Genomic DNA, 21,593 nt, shown 5'->3' on the forward strand with positions numbered 1-21,593 from the left:
CTGAAGCTAGGGGGCAGGATTTCCTAGAAGATGAGTTTTCATTGATCACAGACAAATGGGTCAGGAAAATAGTGAGCCACAGATACTCCCTGGAGCTGAGGGCTCTACCCCGTCCATTTTTTAATCCAGTCGCCCTGTCCAACAACCCAGTAAAACAATCTGATCCAGAACGAAATATCCTCTGAATACAAGAATGATAGAGAGCTTTTCCTCAGAAGAAAGGTTCTCTGGGTTCTACTCTTTCTTCCATCATTTACTAAGTGCACCAGGCAGTATTCAAGCCATTCTCGACGTCACAAGGCTTAACAAGTGGATGAAGAAAACAAAGTTTTGGATGGAGACCCTGGCCTCTAACGTGTCATCCCTGTCTTGGGGGAGACTTCTTGACTTCATTAGATGTAGTAGATGCATTTCTCCATATTCCCACTGCAGACATCAGTATTGATGTTTCCTCCCATAGGTGAACCTCAGAACACTCCTGTTCAGCCTGTCCTCGACCCCCAGGGTTTTTATAAAGATGGTGGTGGTGATGGTAATTGCCAGACTCAAGTCACAGGACTCTCACCACAAGGAGAAGTTAGAGAGACAGGATGAGATTTTCATTTAGACAGAAGATGACAGGTCAGGACTGGTGGAGAGGTAAATTTGTGATTTCTCAGAGTCCTAGAGGATTCCCACAGAAAGTGTGGATGGGGAAGGGGAAGAAGAGGATTTTCTGAATAGCATGTTGAAGGAATGATTAGAGAGGAAAGAAGAGAGTGGTCATGAAAGTTGAGGAAGAAGAATTTCAGTAGAAGAGCAGGGTAGACAGCAGTGATAGCAGCTAACAGGTTAAGGAGAATAACGATGGAAAAACAGTTCTGAGCTTTGGTCAGGAAGAGATGATTAGAGACTTCGATGAGAACCATTTCTTTGAAATGCAAGCAGTAAATGCTGGATTGGAGAGTGTCGTGTATGGAACTGGAGGAGAGGAACTGCAGAAAGTGATTGCAAATAGCACATTCAATGAACTTAGAGATGAAGTGGGGAAGGAAGATGGCACAAAAGGTGTGTGTGTTTTTTTTTTTTTTAAAAAAGATGGGACAGACTAAATTATGTTTGTGTTATGAGGGGAAGGAGCCTGAAGAGAGAGATGGGGCAAAGGGAGATCAGGAGAGAAATGGGAAAGGGTCATGGGAGCATGTGGAGTTGTTGGAGGAAGGCAGAAGAGAAACTTCTGCATCAGTGATGGAAGAGTAGAAGAGAGTGAACGGAAGGTGGGGTGGGGGAGGTCATGCTGGACCTTGTCAATATTTTCTTTGAAAAATGTCAGTAAGATCCTGCTAGAGAAGGCAGTGGAGTCGGGGGGAGGGCTTGAGGAGGGAATCAAAGGTGGCCAATAGGCATGTGATGGCAGGCATGACAGTCAATCAAGATGAAGAAGTAAAACTGTTTAGCTCAGAAAATGGCAGAGTTCAAGCAGGAGAGAACAAATTTGTAGTGGATGAAATCAGCCAGGTTGCAGATCATCAGCTGGGCTTGCTCCATGGCAGAGAAGAGGATACTGGGGCTGAGTTACAGTTGGGGGCTAGCAGGGTAGATCTTGTGAAGGGAGAGAAGGACAAAAGTCAAAGTGGAGAAGAATATAGAATGGAGAGAATCAACAACTAATAAATGGAAGAGAGGAGAGGTTGAGAGCAAAAGAGACGTTATCAACATTGATGGACTGCAAGTTATAGAAAGGCCAGATGGCAGGTCAAGAGGGTGGGGCAGACGATGTTCAGGGAGTGGGAACTCAGCGGGGGCAAGATCAAAGGGAGAAAGTGGTACTCAGTCAAGACCAAGGGTGCAAATCAAAGGAGGACATGAAGGCAAGGAGCAGGACAGCTAAAAATCTCCAAAGCTGCTCAACACAGAGAATGCTAAGGTACAGCAGGTCAATGGGTGTTGCTGAGAAAGAAGTTGGTTGCTTAACATGACTATACAACTCAATATTAAAGATATAATTGAATAAGGGTCTGAATGAGTTCTCTCCTGCCATCTATTGTTGAACGGGGAAAGACCTCAGGAGCAGACTGCTTGCATAGACACATCTACTTTGCCAAAGTGATCAATGCTGGCTGTTTTGGGTTTAAAATTCACTTTAGTCTTGGATGTAGGGATCATGAAGTGTTGTCCTTCTTGTATGACTAAAGGGCAGCAGAACTAAACTTAAAATGCCTGAAATTGATGGGTCTCCCTAACATCACTCACTAAGCATGGGGCAATGAATCAAGTGAAAGTCAGAGGTGGTGGGAACAGCTGTTTCTACCTGGTGGAGAGGACTCCGTTTAAGGGTTCTACATGCCATTTGACCCTTCCCCTCCAGTGCTTAAAGCTAGAGCTAGTTAGACTCAGTTGAGTCTATGTCTCTTCTCAGTGACCTCGAGAGCTGAAATCACCGATAAGCTGGTTATGGGAGCTAAGCCTTAGACCTGGTGTGGAGAAAGTGTTCCGGTGAGGCAAAACACAGAGGAGACAGTGGCAGTGAGGTTCTATGCTATCTGCTGGCATCACTGTATCTGATGTCACTAAGAACTGGGCTAGGTAATGGAACCTCAGAATATGGTTCTTCAGTTAAAGGCCATGTGGTGAGAGACACAGCAGCAGTAAAGTCTGTATCCAGCAAATCTTAGCGCTGTGACTACTAATAGGCACAGCAAAACAGTAGCTGAGGCAGTAGTGAGTAGCAGCAGCAGCTAAACAGCAGCACTGCAGCAGAGGCATCACTTGCCCCACTCCTGCTCCCCAGGGGCTGGAGGTGAACTCACCTGAAAGCACATCTTGACCTCAGAACAAACCATGAGTGGGGTACAGCAGAAGAAATGGGGGAGTCGTGTTAAAGGGACAATTGTCCCTTGGACTTGCATACTCCATGGCAAAGGACAGCCCAACATACTGTGGGCCAGGTGTTTTACTTATTGTTTGCTTACTTTTGAGTCATTGTTGCTGTGTTTTCCCAAATTAATGGTGTGGTCTCTTCTCCCCATAATCAAGTTTTCCTTTTGGTTGTCTCTTTCTCTCACACACATACATACACAGAGCATTGGTCTGGGGAAGAAGTGCCCAGGGGTGGTATTTAATTTTCCCAGATTTCTGGGTGGAGGCTTGAGCTGGTTCTGTTTTGTAATTTTAAGAGGAATCCCTATATACTGAACCTGGGCCTTGCTGCTGTTGACACCATCTGGCAGAAGAGTTACGTAAGATTGTTTGTGAGACCTTGAAATGTGGGACAGATTATATAGCTTGGAGATGAGATAAATTGTATTTTTCCTTTGTTCATCACACCAAGGATCACAGCCACCAGAGAGGAAGCTGCACCAACCCTCTAGTAGGAACATCCCACATTCAGTATTAAAGACAGGGTAGATTCCTCCTGGCAAAGACAAGCATTTCCCCATGGAAACTCTGTCCTGTGGGAGAGATGCAGACACTCCCTCCACCAAACTGAGGGTCAGTTCTGTAATGCTTATGCTCCCATCTCCTGCCAACTTGCGGAATATAAAAGAAGTTAGAAATGAAATGTGACCCCTTCACTAGGCTAGTTTGGAACAGGCAGAAATCCAAATACTTCAGATTATTCCAAGCAATTCATAGTTGAGGCAAGTAAAGTGGAGTGTCTAATCTAAAGCAGAACCCTACAATATTTGTTCGGTTTTTATTCCTCCAGGATGACATAATGAATGCCAAAAGTTTATTCAGGCAAAGTATTTTCCAGTTAGTTCTCATCAGACCTACAGTCAATAGATTAAAAAGTGAAGCAATGACAGAATGAAAAATAAATAGAACATAAATCAAGAGTGCGATATCTGTTACCAATCGGTAAAAACGAAAAGTGCTGCTCGATGTAACTACATAGCAAGCAAACAATGTAGTTTTTTAAAAACAAAGGATTACTCAGTAATTCTATTTTAGGGTATCTAGGATGAATTTACAGTTTATATATATTTTGTTCCCAACTCTATTCTATCATTAAAATAACACTTATTATAATGCCTTCATAATATATTAATATGACTAGCTCTAGGTTTCTGAAAACCAAAATGTAATCTCATGATCTTTTTGTATACACTATTTTTTCACTAATAGAAAATTACAGAAGATCACATTATTAACTAATAAAAAATGACACACACACACACACAGAGTGACATTTAAACGTTGTTTAAGATTTTGCTCTGCTAGTTGAACATTGATAATGCTCATTTCCTCTAGAATCAAAGATTACAGATCTCCCCCTTGGGCCATTTGTTGTTTAAATAAGCGGTCTCCTACCACTAGAGGGTACTCTTGTTGAATGTTGTTAAAACATTTTTGATGTTGGATTTGATCTGTGTGAAATTTTCCTTATGAATCCAAACATGGATGTGATTACCAGTATATCCAAATTAGAATTAGATCCAAATTAATGAAAAGATGCACTACATTTCAAAAACCTTTTCAAGCAAAGCTGAGATGTTTTGTGGCTTTGATTTGAAATCAAGTAAAACGTGGACTACATTTTGCATGGATACGTCTGAATAAGTGCAAATCAGAACTGAAAGAAAGGTTGGCATTTATATTAGAGAATGATCTATCTTTACATGACATAGTACATAATATGTTCCATCTTGATCCTAGCAACCCGGTGAGGTTGGCCACAGATGAAAAATAAAGCAAGGGAAATTAATGTTTTTTACCAGAATAATCTTTTTGCTCACATACTATTTTGTTGTTCCTTTAGTACATGAAATATTTGTCATGTTACAGCATTAATTAAAAAAAAATGAAACCTGTTTCTGTTGAACTATGTAAGCCTCAATCAAATATCCAATAAGCAGTAATTGTATTAACAGGAACCGGAGTGCAAACCAAATGTGGACTGCGAGTTCTATGATGGGGTCTTTTGTCAACCTCATCATTAATATGAATCTGATTGCTTGGATCAAGATGGAACATTGTGCACTATGACTTGTAGGGACAGATCATTGGCTGGTATAAATTGGCATAGGCTTGAAGCTAGGCTGATTTACACCAACTATCTGGCTTGTGGTCTCCCTAGGCCACAACTCTGTGTTGCCCTTTTTCTGACACTAGTATCTCGTTCTGACATCGATGTTGGCTCTTTGTTGAGTGGGAGCAGATGTCTGGGCCCTGCAGATCAGCTTTTCAGTGAGAGAGAAGTAAGTAATGTGGAGTTTGGTATTTTCTAAATGTAACTTTTCCATTTACACATATACACCAGTCCAGCAATAGAGGTGTTCGAACAGCAGCGGGTCTGACCGGTTAACAAATATCCTGTAATATTTTGAATGAACTTTACTGAATTAAGTTAAATCATATTGAATTAGAGTTAATACCTTTGGGGTATTAGTGTTTATGTACTGTTGAGAGAATGTTGGGAATGTCTGCAAAAGGAAGACAAGATGAAAGATCTCTGGAAGGTGTGAGGTAATTCAAAAGTCTTTTTGGAACAGTAAGTATGAAGTGGATTTCCTAGGAAGTACCTTAAGGTGAGGGGAATGCAAATTCTCCCTTCTGAAGCCAACGTTTTGAAGATATGCCCTTTGGAGAGAGACCCATTTTACAGTAATTACCCACTTCTAGAAACTCCAGGTCAAAGACCCCTGATCTGTATAAAAGAGTGGACTAAACTTGTCATGGGGCTGCTTATTCTAAGCTGAAGTTGCAATGTTAGAAGTCTGCTCTTGCCAGAGCCTACTGGGATGCATGTAGAGTTGGGATGAACTTTGGTAAGCCTATTAGCATGCATGTAGGTTTTTTTATTGTTTTAGTATGTTTTTTCTGTGATGCTTTCACCTTAAGAAGGCGTGTTTAGAAAGAGCTGTGTGGTAACATATCTGTATCAATCACTCTTATCAGTCTCTGAAGAGAAAGCAAGCAGGTCGGTTTAGGCAGACTGTCTTTGCTAGGAGCAACACAGTGAAAGCAGGGAACTGTTCGGCCTGCACGTGCCCTGGTCAGAAGGGAGTGAGACATGGGTCTTCAACCAAAGAACAGCTGGGGAGGTGAAAGCCAGAGATTGGGTGCCCTTGCTAGACCACTGAGGGAAAATACATGTGTAGTTTCCCTCAACTATGACAGCAGGCAATCCCTCTTTGCTGGGCTGAGATTCCCGAAACGACTGGTTCCTAGAAAGCAACTTTGCCCCAAGAATTAGCACTAATCAGGGACCGAGACAGAACAAACTCTCTTGCTTCTTACATAGCTTACTCTCCCAAGACCACCGCCTCTACACAGAACCTTGCATAACCAAAGCTAACACTACCACAATGTGTCTTTCCAAAACTGAACATTTATTCACATTCTAAGAAAAAGAAAAATCAGCATAAAAAACCTGTTCATCATTTTCTTCTCTTCTAGACATGGGGATTTTTCACTTTGTGACCCAAAATAAATAAAAAAATGTAAACTAAAAAGCACTTAAAACCACTTACCAGCAGTGACCACATGGTGAGATTTCTTCAGTATTTAGTTCAAGAAAGGAGGAAATGATAACTTACTCCCATGTAAGTCAAAGGGAGTTTTGTGATTAATTTCAAGGGGAGCAGGTTCTATATCTCGGCTACCATGGTATGTTACTTTTTGGCAATCCTTGTTTACAGAGCCTCTGAATGCGTATACCGAACATGAACTTTATAAATAAAGCTTTGGTACAAAAAGGCCCACATTCTGTCTTACTAAATTCAAAATACACAACTACTGAACTACTTTGTTATAAATTTCTCTTTCCTTTCCTGAACGAACAACTGTAAGAGGCTTGATTAAATTATTTGTTTTGATGATGTAGAGAACAATAACTAGGAGTGGTGAGTGGCAGAGTCTCACATCTTGAATATTCTTATACATTTGTGCTAGTATAGTATGCTAGTATTCTATGAATAAACCTGAGACCCCCACTGCACCAAAACTCCACTCCGGTGATGCTGTCTGAAGAGTCCTGTCCTCAGTTCTCATTTTGACCATCGATGGTCAGTCTTTGGTTTCATCCTGCTGTGACAGGCAGCATGAGATACTTCAGCATGTACAAGATGCTAAGACCTATTCTTTCCCTCTATGCCTGCAAACCATGGAGGAAATGCTCTTGGCAAGGATAGGCCAGAATCCTCATATTCTCTGAAGATTTCCCAGTAGATCCAGGCCTCTACTGCTTTTATTAGCCATGCTAGCTCCAAATCCTCCCTCCTTTCCTGCCTTTAGTCTACTCCCAAGGGTAAGATATGGCTTTAACTCTTGCAGTTTAGGACTCATGTTTTATCGTCCTTTGGGTATAACAGTGGAACAGTAACATATAACCTATAGACCATATATGGAGCTCCCAAACACCACAAAACTTGTTTTGTACAATATTCATTTTTCTGTTGGTCTAATTTATATGGAAAAATAAATTACTTGCTAAACAAACTATATCATTGGCTAGTTAAAAGAGATAGCATAGTATTATTTTAGGTTTCAGAAGCAGTTATGTGATTGAACCATAATTAAGGTATTAAACTACTTTTGCAGTTTCAATTACTTTTTATATGCCTGAAAAGTAACTTTGAAGTCTCAACATAAAATTAATAAAGCATAAAACTATGCAGGAGTGCCAAGTGAGTAATTTCAGCTGCCCCAGGCAATCTGACCTACTTCTGAATAAACTCCTGATTGTCTGAGGAAACACAAACCCAGAAAACTAGAAATCAAAGGATCTAGTATTAATGTATTTGTTAACTTAGTATTGTGACAAAACTGATGAAGCTGATAGAAAAGTTTATTAAATGAAATGAAGCCGCAGCATGTGAGATAATGGTACCATTGTAGTGGTTTAGTGAATTTCAGTGGACCAAAATATGAGAAATTTTGAAGTGTATTTTTATAGTTGTGTTAACCAGACAAGTGTGTTAATTTACAGATAAGGCAAGAAATATCTTAATAAAAATGCATGTTTCTTAGTCAAGTTGTGATCTGGTAAAATGTTGCGTCACCCATGGGGCTGTTGGGACAAATGTTTTCTTCCAGAAAAGATCCCCCACCTCAAAAGCTTTCTGTGATGTAACTCCAAGGGCAGGTTGCTGCTAGCCATATTAAATCTGAGGTACAGGAAATGATATAAAGCCTGACTCTGCTGGTCATAAACAGATAGTTAGGGTTAATGCCTCTTTTACCTGTAAAGGGTTAAGAAGTTCACCTAGCCTAGCTGACACCTGACCAGAGGAACCAATGGGGGAACAAGATGTTTCAAAAGGAAGGAGGGAAGTTCCTTTTGTCTTAGGTCAGTGTCAGTTTGGCCAAAGTGGAAAAGATCAAGGAATCAGCCTCTTATCAGAGTAGTGAGTATTAAGGAAGGAAAAAAATAGTTTTATGTTTATTTTCTTTTGTAACTTGTCTTGGCATAAGGGGGATAATCAAATTGGGTATTCTTTAGTGTACTAAGGTTTTTGCCCAGGGGAACATCCTGTGTTTTCAATCTGTTGTCTGTGAGATCAGCTTGTATGCTATCTTCCAGAGGGGTTTTTTTTAACCTCTCTTTTCTTTAATTAAAAGCCTTCTTTTTAAGAACCTGATTGATTTTTCCTTGTTTTAAGATCCAAGGGGGTTGGATCTGGACTCACCAGGAATTGGTGGGGGAAGGATGGGGGGGATGGTTAATTTCTCCTTGTTTTAAGATCCAAGGGTTTGGATTGGTGTTCACCAGGGAATTGGTGGAGGAGTCTCTCAAGGCTACCCAGGGAAGGGTTATAGTACTTGGAAGGGAAAGATTTTGGGGGAGAAGACAGTTTCCCAAATGACTCAAATATTTGGGTAGTGGCAGCATACTGATCTAAGTGGTAATTAAGCTTAAGGGTTCTCATTCAGGTCCCCACATCTGTACCCTAAAGTTCAGAGTGGGGGTTGCTTTTCTTTCCTGTTGAACTGAGGGGGAAATGGCCAGAGACCCAGCCAGAGTCACTCCTTTTTTTTATAACTTTGAGCTTCCCTTTGTCAGGAGACCCCCTTGCCAGCTTCAGCAGGCAATCACAAACCCTTGCCAAGTGACTTCATTGCCAAGGAGACCTCTCCCCGCCAAACCAGTTCTCCTGCTTGGGAGACAGTTTATGGTTTAGAGCGATCCTGTTTTGATGGGAGAGCACCTAACATCAATGACTTTCTTTTGCCAACAGACTTTGAATTTCAGCCCATGATTCCAACATGTAATTAAACAGACAATAGAGAAGACTGCACCTTCAAAATGGAGTTTGCAGCTTGGTAAAGACACATGCAGAGAGTCATTCATGATACACCAGCTTTCATACTGACATATAATAACTTCATAATACCAAATCACAATGGATAAATTTATACAGACAGATTCCCAAATCATCACAGTCTTTTTCCTTTAATGTGCTTTTGCAAGGGTCTGGCTTGCAATAACTCTTGCTGCAGCCCCTGACTGGGAGGTTCCTCTTAGCCCTTGCCCACTATAGCTGGGGACTTCCTTCAGGTTCCCTTGGTCCTTCTTCCCAACTAGTCTAAGACTATTGCTGCTGTCCATGACTGGGGACTGAGAGGATGCTGCGGCAATGAAAACTTCTGGTTTAAGAGAAAAAGCACAATGTTTTTGGAACTAACTGAATGTGTGATGTTTTCTTAATGCCTGGTTTCTTCTTCTGTTCAGTTTCATGATAGGTGACATAGTATTGTAGAATTTGAAGTAAATATTTGACCATATCATCTCTTGAGCTAGGTCTGAATCAAAAATCTGGAGCTGAACACCTCCAGTTCAAATCCTCTTCTAGCCAGCCCTAGTTTGATATTTTCTTGCCCTCGAAGTTTATAAACTAAACAGAAGAGGGTATACAGGAATGCCCCTTAAATGGCAAAACACTAAACTGAGAAAGTAGAAACTGCTAAACAGTGCAATTGCAATGTTCAGGGCAATCACAAGGTCTGAGGTGAGGCAAACATAGTAAAAAAGAACAGGAGTACTTGTGGCACCTTAGAGCAGGGGTCCCCAAAGCGGTGCCCGTGTGTACCATGGCACCCACCGGGGCATCTAAGTGCACCCGCATACTGGCTGGCGGCCGAGCATCCGCCGAAATGCCGCCAAGAAGCAGCATCATCCAGAGGTGTTGCTGCCAAAATGCGCCGATTTTCAGCACGATACCTCTGGATGCTGCTGCTTGTCGGCAGCATTTCGGCAGTAATGCCTATTGACATTGCCGCTTGTTGGCAGCATTTCGGCGGATGCTCATCCGCCACTACGGTCCTCTGTGGCTCGTCGCCTGGTGCCCGCCAGACGAAAAAGGTTGGGGACTACTGCCTTAGAGACTAACAAATAGTAAAAAAAGAAACCAGTCAATATATCACTTCATTAAAATAAACAAACCCTAAAAACCAAAAAAGCATTCCCCCCGCTCCTTAGTAGATAGTCATTAAGAGGATTCCACTGTTTGTTTCATCTCACACATATCCGTTAGAAACAAGTGAACTATTTACTGGTCAGCTTTCTATTTCAGCTTATTTGAGAGGTAGCATGGTCCAATGGAGACCTGGGTTCTATTCCTAACTCTACCCTGACCTTTCTGTGTGATCTTGGAAAAGTCTCTACTTCTCTCTGCCTCAGTTTCCTCATGTGTAAAATACAGATAATTCTTACTTTACTTTTTAAAGCATTTTGAGAACTATAGTTGAGAAATGTGGTAAGAACTAAATGTATTTTATTCAGCTATTTTGTGCAGTTTCAGAACCCTTTCTGTAAAATGAGAGTTTAAGGAGTTTCTTGCACTGCTGATGGGGAAAAGCTTGAACCAAAGTAATAATTGTGGAGAAAGTAAGTAGGGAAGACAATTTAGAAGGATTCTGCAGCAAACTGACAATTCTGTTGCCAAGTTATGAAAATCTCCATTGTCATGAGAGACGTCTCCAGGAGTCTAGTTGGGAGGTAGGAATATATAATTAAGAAATCTATAAATAAAAAGACATGGGCACTAGGAATGGAAAGGAATACAATGTGGTCTACAAATGCAAAATGGCCATTGCTAGACCTTTTCCTCCTGCTCTCCTCTGTTTACCACCCCCCTTCCTCCTCTTTGATCTAGTTGGTTGAAGTTGGAATTGGCCATCTTGGTAGAGACTGATGATGTAAATGCAACTATATGGCTTCATCTATGTGCCTCCAACCTGTTTGGGTGAGTTCAGAAGGTATTTTGATGTCCATTCTCATTCAGTTCAGGGCCTGTCTGTTGGGACTGCCAGCAACCAATTATATAGAATTTTGGGTCATATCTTCAGCTGTTGTAAATGAGCTTAGCACCACTGGATCTGACCCTATATATATTACAAACTTGTCTGAAACACTTTGCGTACTTCACATAGGTCAAACTGCCAACAGATGGTTTAAAGTTTTGGTCACTATTAACCTGGGTTGCACCCAAACTAGTGACCTAGGTTGAAATTCTGCTGTCAGCTGCATCAGTGTGAATCCAGAGCAACTCCATCCACTTAGCTGGAGTGACTTTGGGTTTATAATAATGTAAATGTGGGTAGAATTTGACCCATAGAGATGGAATGCTCTAATCTCATTATTAAAGTCAATACACTATGGGATGATGAGATACTCCTCTATACTGCATTTGAACAAACACTTAAGGGCCTATTTTCATTAATTTCTAGATTACAATGCGGTGTCCAGTTCTCGGCACAGCATTTCAAGAAAGATGTGGAGAAATTGGAGAGGGTCCAGAGAAGAGCAACAAGAATGATTAAAGGTCCTGAGAACATGACCTATGAAGGAAGGCTGAAAGAATTGGGTTTGTTTAGTTTGGAAAAGAGAAGACTGAGAGGGGACATGATAGCAGTTTTCAGGTATCTAAAAGGGTGTCATAAGGAGGAGGGAGAAAACTTGTTCACCTTAGCCTCTAAGGATAGAGCAAGAAGCAATGGGCTTAAACTACAGCAAGGGAGGTTTAGGTTGGACATTAGGAAAAAGTTCTTAACTGTCAGGGTAGTTAAACACTGGAATAAATTGCCTACGGAGGTTGTGGAATCTCCATCTCTGGAGATATTTAAGAATAGGTTAGATAAATGTCTATCAGGGATGGTCTAGACAGTATTTGGTCCTGCCATGAGGGCAAGGGACTGGACTCTATGACCTCTCGAGGTCCCTTCCAGTCCTAGAATCTATGAATCTCACTCCATTTTACAAAACCAAATTGTCACTGACTTTATCCTTTTCAGTCCCATTCTCCAAAAGCATTACATAAAAAGACCAAGAAACTTTCACTTAGCTTAGCACATACACCCATCTCCTTAGATGGGAACAAAGAAGAGGTGCACAAACATCCCTTTGGCTTCCCTATTCAAGCACCTAACCACTAAGAGCATTTCAGTGAACCAAGAAATTTTTTTTTGTCTATTCAGATTCATTCATTTTATATAGGCCAGATTCTCTTCTCACATACATCTATGTAGTTCAGGAGTACCTATGTTGAAATGAATGGAGTTTTATTAATGTAAAACCAATATATGTGACAGAATCAGGCTTAGCGCACGCGCGCGCACACACACACACAAATTAAACTTCCCCATCTTTCCTTGAAGCATTGCAAACACACATCCACTTAGAGAATTAGAGTACAGAAAAACCATGAAAAATGGTTATTTGCATTTTCAATCACATTCTTTCAGTATTACAAAACCCACTCACTCTTGCTCTCACTTTGCTTAGTCCTGTAATCTTTTTAGAGCATATAAGTGAAGGAAATATATTTTCAAACATAAAACAACCTTTGAAAACTAAAAGCAAGTTTGCTGGAGTATTCACATAGGCATCATCAAGAAAATGTTTCCACAGAGTGTATTATAGTCAAGAGAGGATATGGGAGATTTGATAGTTTTCCAACCTATGAGATGCGAGAGAAATCTAGAGGGGGATGGGTCAGGACACTGAAGAAGAGCAATACTGATAGAGAAGGTTGCATGACTCCAGACCCATCCTATCCCTATTGCAACTGTGCTTCTGTTCTTTCTGACAGTGGATAGGCAATTGAAGGCCACCAGCTTTCCCTTGCTGCTCCCGTAGCTACCTTAATGCATCTGACCACGTTTCACAGGTATAGGGATGCAAATTTAGAAAGCAGTCTGGTGACCCTAGTTTCTCTTCTCCACTCCAATGGGATTCAGGTCAGTTGTAGGTTGCACTAACAGATGTCCTTAGCTCAAATAGCATGGTGGACTGAGGAGTGGGGAATATTCATTCTATTATTGACCTATACAAAAGTCTGTTATTCTGGTGTGGAGATCCCCCAAAATGTGGATTGGATTGTGGAGGCCACCTGAGTCAACTTCAAGGTAAATTTGGTTTATAAACAGTGGGATAAGCCAAAGGATTGTAGCACAGGAGCTTATCCTCCTTTTGAAAACTTTGGTCAAAAGAAAAACCATCCCTTTCAGCTCTACCAATAAAACATTGATAGAAGCTGTTGATTGAATATTAAGGATTGGTTTCCTCATCCCATGGCAAAATTTATTGAGGGGCCAAGAGAGAAGAAAGCTCCACAAGGATCCCCACACTGAGAGTCCCTCGCATCATCTTATCTGCCTCCCTATCCTGCCCACTCCACCTCAGCCTCACTTCCCATACTCTCTCAAGCCATTGGAGGAGCCTAAAGAACCAAGACAGCGAAAATGTGGGATGCAATGTGATTAGTCCAAGGTGTCTCAGCAGACCAGTAGCAGAACCAGAAGAAGAATACAGATCTCCTGACCCAGTACTCTACCCAAACTGCCATCCCCCATTTATTTATTTTTGAATGAATGTAGCACTTGTTTCAGATGCTGGACAGACAGTCCATGGAGGGTCCTCAGCAGAGGCACTTTCCCAATCAATTTTGGAACACAGTATGTGATCATTTTTACCTGTTGCTTTTAATTAGCTCTTAACTTACTTGAATATATTAGTTTGCCTACCCACTTGTGCATTTTACCAGCTGTCCAGCAGCCTTGGAGGCTGAAATTCTCTCTAGAGGATGTTAAGGGCAGTGAGACTCAGGTATGCCTGTGCTATGGTCTGGAGGAAATCACTGCTAGCTGTGAAAGGGTAATTCACTTTGAAAACCCATTACAATCTTTGATCCCTGCTAGCAATGGTACTAATTATGACGGTGATTGTGATATATAGTCTTCTGTCCAGCAGGGAGTGGTCTATCATCAAACATATTTCATACAAGCCACTGAACAGCTTTCAGAAGTTAAAGACTTTTGATTACTACTGATCTGAATTGGAGCTGTGTTTTATAACCTTGTTTACAGAATGGGTAAAACTCTGGCTGGAGTACAAAATACCTTTGTCCTCACTATAATTGCAGAGGCTTAAATTGCACTGGTAGCAATTTTATAACTTGACATTGACTCTAGACTCTGCATATTTGCTACTATAGATTGCTTTAGTCTCTGTCTTTCTGTATAAGAAATTAGTTGTTAATCAACATTATTGGAAAAAAACAACAACGCAATATATAATTTAGTAATATGTGGGATTAAACAAATGTTCCTTTGTTTTGTTTTTGCATTTTAAGTTTATTTTTACATTTTTCTTGAAATTATCCATTGCAGTTCAAGATGCAGTTCCTTTGCAGACAGTAGAACAGCAACGTTTTAAGACTACCATACCTTTGACCTACTGACTGCTATACTTACCTACATGTCTCCAGCTTTCATCCAGACCACATCACATGATCCATTGTCTACAGACAAGCTCTAAGATACAACCGCATTTGCTCCAATCCCTCAGACAGAGGCAAACACCTCCAAGATCTCTATCAAGCATTCTTAAAACTACAGTAACCACCTGCTGAAGTGAAGAAACAGATTGACAGAGCCAGAAGAATACCCCGAAGTCACCTACTCCAGGACAGACCCAACAAAGAAAGTAACAGAACACCATTAGCCATCACCTTCAGCCCCCAACTAAAACCTCTCCAGCACATCAAGGATATACAACCTATCCTGAAGGACGATCCCTCACTCTCACAGATCTTGGGAGACAGGTTAGTCCTCGCTTACAGACAGACCCCCAGCTTGACGCAAATACTCACCAGCAATCATACACCACACAACAAAAACGCTAACCCAGGAACCTATCCTTGCAACAAAGCCCATTGCCAACTCTGTCCACATATCTATTCAAGGGACACCATCATAGGACCTAACCACACCAGCCACACCATCAGGGGCTCATTCACTTGCACATCTACCAATGTGATATATGCCATCATGTGCCAGCAATGCCCCTCTGCCACGTTTATTGGCCAAACCGGACAGTCTCTACGCAAAAGAATAAATGGAAACAAATCAGACATCAAGAATTATAACATTCAAAAACCAGTTGGAGAACACGTCAACCTCCCTGATCACTTGATTACAGACCTAAAAGTCGCAATTCTCCAACAAAAAAAACCTTCAAAAACAAACTCCAATGAGAAACTGCAGAATTGGAATTAATTTGCAAACTGGACACCATTAAATTAGGCTTGAATAAAGACTTGGAGTGGATGGATCATTACACAAAGTAAAAAACTATTTCCCCGTGCTAATTTTTCCCCTACTGTTACTCACACCTTCTTGTCAACTGTTGGAAATGGGCCATCCTGATTATCACTACAAAAGTTTTTTTCTCCTGCTGATAATAGCCCACCTTAATTGATTAGTCTCATTATAGCTGGTATGGCAACACCCATTTTGTCATGTTCTCTGTGTGTGTATATCTATATCTATCTTTCTACTGTATTTTCCACCATGCATCCAATGAAGTGGGTTTTAGCCCACAAAAGCTTATGCCCAAATAAATTTGTTAGTCTCTAAGGTGCCACAAGTACTCCTCGTTCTTTTTACTGATACAGACTAACACGGCTACCACTCTGAAACCATACCTTTGAGAGAAGCCAGAATTTTCCAGGAGGGTTGTTAATTCTAAAGGAAGTGCCTCCACATCAGAGCAATTTGTAAACAAAGGCTATGGCTATACTAGAGAGCTGGTGCGGCTGTAAGCTCTGCTAATGTCGCCACTCTAAGCCAATGAAAGAAGCCCTCCTGCTGACATAGTGCTGTCCGCACCAGTGCTTAGATCAGTGTAATTTAGGTTACTCAGGGGAATGACTTATTCACAGCCCTGAGCGACGTAAGTTATACCAACATAATGGTAGTGTAGTCCTAGCCAAAGACCGTCTCACTAATGCTCATCTTAAAAAGTGACTTTCTTGTGCAATACTGTCATTTCAGAGCATGATAGAAAAGCGGACTTCTAACCTTGAACTGCAACACCTTCAAAGAGTCTGCTTGATGAGTGACTGCACTTTGGACTGAAGCAATTCAGATTATATCAATAAAGCTGCTAAACAGTTTAAGATCACGGAATTTCTATTGACATCAGCAAATAGGGAAAAGAATAGAAATCCTGCTCACAGATCAGTGGCAGAATATAGGCCTCACATCATAATTCAAGGAAAGTATCTATTGCAATTAGGGAACTTTTTGTATTCGGACAGCACTTGAAACTGAAGCAATGATGGTCTTTAAATGGATGTCAGATAACAGTATGGAAAATAGTTCTGCAGTCACTGTGAAAGTTTTACTTTGAAACCAATTGCTTTCATGGTGCTGTGTTAGTGCCTTCCCTATCATATAGGAAGCATAGTACATCTACATATTAACTCACTCCTGTACTTTTCCTTGGGCAGAGATCATTAGTGATGACACACAATAGTAAATGCGGCAAAGTGTCAGGAAGAACTCAGCTCAGATCACACTCACTTAAGGGATCTAGGATATTAAACTGGATTTTACAGCAGTCTGCAGCTGTCAGATATATACAGACTATCCTTGTCTTCTTTTTGCAAGCTACTATGCACAACACTTTTCCAAAATGCTATTTTGTTATTGTCTTAGTTTTATTTTGTGATGCCTGCCTTGATTATAAATCCAAAAGTGATGCCTGTTAAAGCACTATGTATTAATGTTTCACTTCCTTGAGTTGCCTTTAGATGTCTCTCTTATCAGCTCACTATTAGCACAGCAGGTGGCTTTGAAAGAAGCTGGGAGGATTTGCCTAAAGCAGGATTGCATGTAAAGTTAGTCACTCTCTGAGGACAAATAAGGATCTTTGAAAATAGTAGATGACAAAAGTTAATGAAAAAGAGCAGCTCACTGCTTGCAGATATATCATTACTGCTTTAGAGTGTTTATGAGCAAATAAAATACATCTGCTACTGGGGACAGATTCCCCCCACCCCCCTCAGCTTTCAAGCAATTATCTTACTTTAGAATTTCAGCACTGCTTTGCTTTGAAGTACAACCTGTATTTTAGTTATATTATTTCCACTCATGTTGCTGAGGTAAAGCATTGACAGGGCTGATTTCTTAGATCTATATTCATTATTTGAAATTTGCATTAGATTATTCTAATCACCTAGCCTCACTGTATATATTTACACAAGCACCTTTGATGTTGCAACAGACCAGACTGTAATCAGATACGCAGGGGGGAATGTATACTCCCGCTAAGGTGTTGGGGTTTTGTTTTGTTTTTGAAACTACATTTAAGCTAGAAATTCCTAGATAAAACAGTGTCACTGTCTTTATGGTTTGGGTAAAGCACCTCTGAAATGATGGAATAGGTGCCTCTAGACAAATAGCAGTCACCCTCAGTCCCTTCAGCACAGCCATCCTGGTGCACAGTGGGAAAGCAGGACTGCAGCCTCACCGATGCTTTGCCCAGACATCTACAGGGCTGCTGCTGCTGGAACACTTTGTTCTCCAGATCATGCTTCCACTGTAGGGGAAAAGAGCTTCCTGCATCCTCTTCCCGCCTAGGACAGTCACCAGGTTTAAACATAATTAGACAGAGAATGGGACTACAAACATTTTAGACTGAGAGACAGTTGAGTGGGTTGAGTTCAGAAATGGGATCCAGAAACTCTTGGGTTTTAGTTCTGGCTCTGAAACTTTGGTCTATGGGCAAGTTGTATTCAAGATACAACCATGTTGGGTCATTCTTATGTAACCTCCTTTCAAGTTGGCTAGTTCCTGGAACACCAAACACAGCCTCTACGTCCTACCCTCTGGTCTACAGCAACAATGGCTCCAGAACCTCTGGGCATCATTTCCCAGCCTGCTTATTATCCAGGATGGGGACAAAATGCCAATGGCTAGCTTTGGATGGAGTGATTTACATGATCAGTTTGCTGGGCCAATTAGGAGCCAGGAGTGCTCAGTCCCTCAGTGAAAGGGGACAGGGTGACTCAGAGCCAATGGGATTACTTTTGCTTTTGGGCTGCCTGAGTTTGGAGCTGCAGAGCCTGAGTAGTCCCTAATCAATCCTCCTCCTTCCCCCCCTCCCACCACACACACACACACAGATTTAGAGCTCTTGTGGGGTTAAGTAAGTGACTGGAGAGTGCCAGCACCACAGAGACCAATGATCAGGGAGGCAGAAATCCAATGCACTGTAGCCCACCTAGAACCAGCCCAGACCTCCACAGGACTCCAGACCCAGAAGCCAGGAGAGATGAAGACACTGTAAGGGAATCCCTTTCTTTTTGTTTAAGCTGGCCAACATTCATAGCACTGCAGCACTTGGTGCAGGAGTCATCCTCAGTTTACCATCCACCTAGAATGGTGCGAAGGGTCTGTGGAGAAAATACAGGAAGGTGGGGGATTTGTTATATTGTTGAGGTTTTAGTATTTTAGTTAATCCTTTTCTTCCCTAGACCCTTTGTTTTCTGTTCCCAATAAAATCCCTTGTGATCTAGTCTTCTTTTTGAGTATGGCATTTCATTAGTTGGGACTTGTATTAATGTATTGTATTATCATATAATATCAGGGTTAGAAGGGACCTCAGGAGGTCATCTAGTCCAACCCTCTGCTCAAAGCAGGATCAGTCCCCAACTAAATCATCCCAGCCAAGGCTCTGTCAAGCCTGACCTTAAAAACCTCTAAGGAAGGAGATTCCACCACCTCCCTAGGTAACCCATTCCAGTGCTTCACCACCCTCCTAGTGAAAAAGTTTTTCCTAATATCCAACCTAAACCTCCCCCACTGCAACTTGAGACCATTACTCCTTGTTCTGTCATCTGCTACCACTGAGAACAGTCTAGATCCATCCTCTTTGGAACCCCCTTTCAGGTAGTTGAAAGCAGCTATCAAATTCCCCTCCCCTTCTTCTCTTCTGCAGACTAAATAACCCCAGTTTCCTCAGCCTCTCCTCATAAGTCATGTGCTCCAGCCCCCTAATCATTTTTGTTGCCCTCCACTGGACTCTTTCCAATTTTTCCACATCCTTCTTGTAGTGTGGGGCCCAAAACTGGACACAGTACTCCAGGGGAGGCCTCACCAATGCCAAATAGAGGGGGAACGATCATGTTCCTCGATCTGCTGGCAATGCTCCTACTTATACAGCCCAAAATGCCATTAGCCTTCTTGACAACAAGGGTACACTGTTGACTCATATCCAGCTTCTCGTCCACTGTAACCCCTAGGTCCTTTTCTGCAGAACTGCTGCCTAGCCACTCGGTCCCTAGTCTGTAGCAGTGCATGGGATTCTTCTGTCCTAAGTGCAGGATTCTGCACTTATCCTTGTTGAACCTCATCAGATTTCTTCTGGCCCAATCCTCTAATTTGTTTAGGTCCCTCTGTATCCTATCCCTACCATCCAGTATATCTACCACTCCTCCCAGTTTAGTGTCATCTGCAACCTTGCTGAGGGTGCAATCCACGCCATCCTCCAGATCATTAATGAAGATATTGAACAAAACTGGCCCCAGGACTGACCCTTGGGGCACTCCATTTGATACCGGCTGCCAACTAGACTTGGAGCCACTGATCACTACCCGTTGAGCCCAGCAATCTAGCCAGCTTTCTGTCCACCTTATAGTCCATTCATCCAGCCCATACTTCTTTAACTTGTCTGTGTACTGGGTTATAGTCCTTGTGACTAGAGTAGGCGTATTAGTTATTTTCCCAAGGGAAAACACCCCAGGAGGGTTCATTGGTTTGTGGGTATTTTGTGAAGTTGACATTTACTGATAAAAATCTCATCTTTCCAAGCCTAAATATAGATTACTTGGCTCTAACACACTCTCAGAATAATGCCTTAGAGATGTTATATATTTTATGTAGAGTATTCATCAGATCTCTGCTTTGGGAGCGGACTGTGAGGATCTAAGATTGAGAACCCCCCAAAAAGTTAGTATGATACTGAAGCACCATTTAAGATAAGGCCGCTCAGCTCTGAAGACAGCATAGAAGTAAGGGTGGCAATACTGCAACTCCCCTAAAATAACCTTGTGACCTCCCCCACACTCCTTTTTGGGTCAGGATCCCCAATTTGAGAAACGCTGGTCTCCCCCATGAAATTTGTATAGTATAGGGTAAAAGCACACAAAAGACCCTATTTCACAGCCTGTGACACGTTTTTCATGGCCATGAATTTAGTAGGGCCCTACATATACATCAATTGGTTACTATAGGAATCTTGTGGTTATGCATCTGCTGGTATTCCTATCCCAAAACACCCCAAAACTATTATCAACGGACTTCTTGCAGTTACCTGTCAACATTTTATGCAAGACATCAGCAAAACTGCATATTGCAAAAAAAGCAACAAAACATCTTATGCCATCTTGTGACTTATGGTCACTGCTGGTCAATTTGCTAAGGCCTATGAGCCTTAGCACAACTGCCTTATTCTAACTGCTTCAGTTATGTTTTGCAGGTTTGGGCCTGTAGGTTCCTTGCATTGCTGCTGAAGAGGACACCTTATCTTAAGCTAACTTGAAATCTGTAATGTACCCCATAGGCTACAGTACAGACAGAACCACCAGTTCATCACATGCCTCCAACTCTACAAGGCACTCTATGCATCTGAGAAGTGTGCCTATGTTGAGCAAGCACAAATATGCCTTTGTGCTTGATACCATCTCCTGCTTAAAGAGCAGCAAATGGATGCCCTCCCTTCATTCCGTTCCAAGCAAAAAAGGGTAGTAAGGAGTAATAAGGTGTTGACTTGCCTTACTTTATTGGTAATTTTCATAGCCTTACATTGCTGTACTTGCTGTTTATTTGTACCATTATGACAGAAGGTACTTTCACCATGGGAAAGAAAGAGGTCTCAGGAAAGCAGTGTAGTGTTGTGAAAACAGCTGTCTCTACTTTGAGATTGGACCCAGACTAGATGATTCAGTTTCTGCATTGTCTGTCTACTTTAGGATGGTAGCTCATTGGACCAGGCACCATTTCTGCCTATGTTCTGTACAGGGCTGAGTACACTGACACCACTTCAGTAATATGCCATATAAAACTGACCAGTTCTTCCATTTGCATGCCCTTCCCCTCATTTTGACCATATTTTTCAGTTGGCTGTTACGTCACATTTGAGTTCTGAAGAGGTTTTCAAGGGAAGCAATGGATTTGCCATCTCTTGAGGTCTTCAAATCAAGACTGGATGCCTATGCTTTAGTCAAACACTAGTTACTGGGCTCAGTACAAGGGTAACTGGGTGAAATTCTGGGACCTGTGATGTACATAAGGTCAGGCTAAAATGATCCAATAGTCCTTTCTGG

At 41.6% G+C, this 21,593-nt stretch overlaps 1 long non-coding RNA gene across 1 annotated transcript in view; it reads right to left on the minus strand.

Annotated features, from left to right (window-relative positions):
• Positions 1–15,444: 15,444 nt before the first annotated feature.
• Positions 15,445–21,593, minus strand: part of LOC135983643 (uncharacterized) — a 38,953-nt gene continuing 32,804 nt past the window's right edge. Inside the window, exons 2-3 of the long non-coding RNA XR_010601359.1 lie at positions 18,491–18,662; positions 15,445–17,843 (exon numbers count right to left, since the gene is read on the minus strand). This is a non-coding gene — a long non-coding RNA (uncharacterized LOC135983643). The remainder of the gene's footprint in view (positions 17,844–18,490; positions 18,663–21,593) is intronic.

The sequence above is a fragment of the Chrysemys picta genome, chromosome 5, assembly GCF_011386835.1.
Source record: "Chrysemys picta bellii isolate R12L10 chromosome 5, ASM1138683v2, whole genome shotgun sequence".
NCBI lineage: Eukaryota > Metazoa > Chordata > Testudines > Emydidae > Chrysemys > Chrysemys picta.